Source organism: Chelonia mydas, chromosome 8, assembly GCF_015237465.2.
Source record: "Chelonia mydas isolate rCheMyd1 chromosome 8, rCheMyd1.pri.v2, whole genome shotgun sequence".
Lineage (NCBI taxonomy): Eukaryota > Metazoa > Chordata > Testudines > Cheloniidae > Chelonia > Chelonia mydas.
The window spans coordinates 74,530,052-74,533,451 of record NC_057854.1 but is presented as its reverse complement, the minus strand read 5'-3'; the positions used below and the strand labels follow the sequence as shown (position 1 = coordinate 74,533,451).

The window sequence follows — 3,400 nt, the reverse complement described above, 5'->3', positions numbered from 1 at the left end:
GTTCTGACCTCAATAAGGTAGCTTTCCTTGCTGATCCCTCCTATCTTCCACTCCCTGTATGCTTTCTGCTTTTTCTTAATCAGCTTCAGTCCAATCCACTTCCCTAACTAATAACTTTTGTTTATCATTTTTACAGTGCAAATATTTGTAATAAAAAAATAATATACACTTTGATTTCAATTACAACACAGAATACAATATATATAAAAATGTAGAAAAACATCCAAAAGATTTAATAATTTTCCATCGGTAGTCTATTGTTTAACAGTGTGATTAAAACTGCGATTCATCACGATTAATTTTTTTTTAGTTAATCGTGAGTTAATTATTAGCCCTAATTATTATATTACTACATAATAATAGTCCAAAACCAAATATAATACAGAAATGTTCATACAAAAATGTCCATAAAATATTGTGAGACAAAGCCAACAAGCCAAAGAAATCTCATAGGGAAGGCAGCCAGCCTCCAACACTTAGGCCCCTTGCGTCTTCAGGCTAATCCTGTTTACATCATGCATGTGAGTAGTCTTATCGAGAGCAAAGGATGCAGGCCACTGCATTTAATGGGGCTACTTATGTGAGTCACTCAAGCAGGATTTGACCCTTTAATATTAAAGTGGACCCACGGATCTCAATGGGAGCTACAAGTGCACAGTGCCGCTGAAACTCAGGTCACTTTTACATAGGACATTAACTGTAGGGACCCAGGTTTAAAAATATTGGCCTTAATAGTTACTTGGGAATTTCCTCACTTTTGTGGGTTTGTCTCAAAACAAAATCTACAAGGAATGACATTACAGCTGTGTGAAATACCAGCATAGGCTGGAGCACCTAAAAGAAAGGCATCAAATGAAATATAACTTAGAAGATCTTCCAACATCAAAAATCACTTTGCCCAGACAGGACTTTTTAGGGAAAGTGTAAGGACTCAATCTGACACCCACTGAAATCAATGTTTCCAGTACATCAAGCCCTAAAGCTCCAAAATCGAAAAAAGGGCCTGATCCTGCAAAGCCCTTCACGTGAATAAGGACTACTCAGGGGAGTACAGGCCCATTGGCCGCACTGAGGCTATTTGTGCCAGTAAACGTTTGCAGGATTGGGTCTATAGCATGCAGCAGAAAAATGTAGTGTTTTCTGACTACCCTCCAATTCATTGTTGGTTGGGAAATATCAAAGCCAATGGAATAATAGGTGTCCCAAAATGTCTCAATTCAGAGAATTAGTGTTAACTGAGTCTGATTAGCTCCATTTATCTCTAATTAATTACCTTTACCTAATTAGACACCCTGTTTCCAGTAGACATGGAGTCAAGTAGACTAGATTATTAGTGTAGTCATTGTGCCTTTACAAAATCCTGAAATTAATGAAACGTGCAAAAGAATCTGCAGCTTTAATTGCACAGGTGTTGCCTTATGGCAAAGCTTTATCATCTGATTACGCCAAGGGATTATTAGTGACTTTTTATATCGAGGATGAGCCTGTGAAATGTACCTTAGCAACAGCTCATTAGTTTAGGGTTGTTACTGTATTATTTATTACATTCAGCCTTCCCCATTATCTAGATTGATTCATGGACCGATATATTTTCCTCCCCTCTGTGCAGAAAAAAAATAAATAAATAAACCTTGGCTATCGCCAGTCCAGCTGCAGTACGAGAGTAATGCAGAGTGTATTCTCCAGCTACCAATCTTCACTCTTTTAAATTGGTTTAAATAAAAGTCTTTCCACCAACCCCCAGCAAAATAACCAGTTCAAGTAACTGTCACTATGGAATGTTTTCTGCGTGTGATTCAAACAGTTTGGGCCATCTTACATCTCTTCATATAAATAAAAACTCTTTGTTAGATTGAAAAACAAAACAAAATATTTTTGTGCCAAAAATAACTTCTTCCTATGTAATTCACATGTGCATTTTATGAAATTCTATTGGAAATTTTTACTTCGGAGGATTTTTCCCAGATGGTGGTAGTTTGTGTTTTTGTTTGTTTATTTGCCACATACAAAAAGTGTTTGGATAACAGAAGCATGACTCACAAAGTAAAATGCTGACCTTTAAAATTAGAACAGTTTTCCACACCCCAAAGCTCTATAAGACTATAAGGTTTAGAAGGCCTGAACTTACATTACCCAAATCTCCTCAGAAACCGCCTTGTAGAATCACCAACTACCAGATTAATATAGTAATAGCTAGGACTGAATCTGGCTACAATCCAGCACCAAGCAAAATGCTCATTTCTTGACAGACCAATAATTCCCTTCACTAGTCTATATGATAATAAATGTGTCTCAACCCGTTTTCACTGGGGGGCTTCTTTCCCCCTCCCCCAAAATAAAACAAACATTTTTCTACTATTAGATGTAAAACATTGCTGTTTGCTTATTACAGAATTTAAAACAGGGCAAAAATAATGGGTAACCGGTTACTATATAGGGCATTGCAACTAATTTGATTAGTAATACAGATTATTTAATGACCCTCCTGTAAAGTATGAACACAAAACTTTTCATGTGTGTATTATAAAGATTATAAACCTTAATCTCAAAACCAGAGCTGTAACTAAAATAATGGATGGATAACTGAGTAGTGTATGGTTTATATATCTCCACACAGTATGTATGTACATACCTATATAGGACATAATCATGCAACCTTTACTCACATACATAATCCTTTGAAGTGATTTGGACTACTCTTAGAATTACCCATGTGAGTAAGTTTTAAGGGTCCTCACACCATAAAATGTGTGATAACCACCTGCCATGGGTTATCTCTCACCCCAGACTACATTCACTAAAAGCATGAGCTTTTGTGAGATTGTTATATATTTCTTAAGCCAAACATTTTATATACAAATTTGCTGACTTGTCACTTCCTTACGAGACTAACATGATCACATCAGGCCTGCCTTCTGCTCTCTCTTCTGGCTTCTCACTGAACACCACATCAAAGTCAAGAACTTTGTCTTTAGCTTCAAGGCACGCACTGATCTGGACCCAGGACACCTCAAAGCTCACCTGAGGTTCTGGAATGAGAACTATGGTGGACAAACGCTGCTCCTCAGGCACAATGGAGCTGTCCATCCCAGGAGTGAAGCACATCTGTGCAGGAGTCAGAGCTTTCTCAGGGAATCAACCCACTCCTTAGAAATGCATTCCACCTCTACCAGCACCATTTCCCATTCAAAGTGTGAAGTGCGCCTTGCCCACAGTAATAAAAACAAACAGTACCGCAGGTAGAAACAAAATAGATTAAACAAATAAATCTCTCATAACTTTCCATTTGGGGTGGGAAAGGGAGAACAGTCCAACCACATGTGACAGCTGTTAGTCACACTACTTAAGTTACTGCTAGAGGGTACACAGATTCTGTGGTGATGAGGGCAGTATAAGAACT

The 3,400-nt window shown here is 37.7% G+C and overlaps 1 long non-coding RNA gene across 1 annotated transcript in view; it reads right to left on the bottom strand.

The window, feature by feature from the left end:
• Positions 1-219: 219 nt before the first annotated feature.
• The window catches only part of LOC114021522, a 32,384-nt gene continuing 29,203 nt past the window's right edge, over positions 220-3,400 (bottom strand). Inside the window, exon 8 of the long non-coding RNA XR_003566045.3 lies at positions 220-3,400. This exon is cut by the window's right edge and continues 2,053 nt beyond it. This is a non-coding gene — a long non-coding RNA (uncharacterized LOC114021522).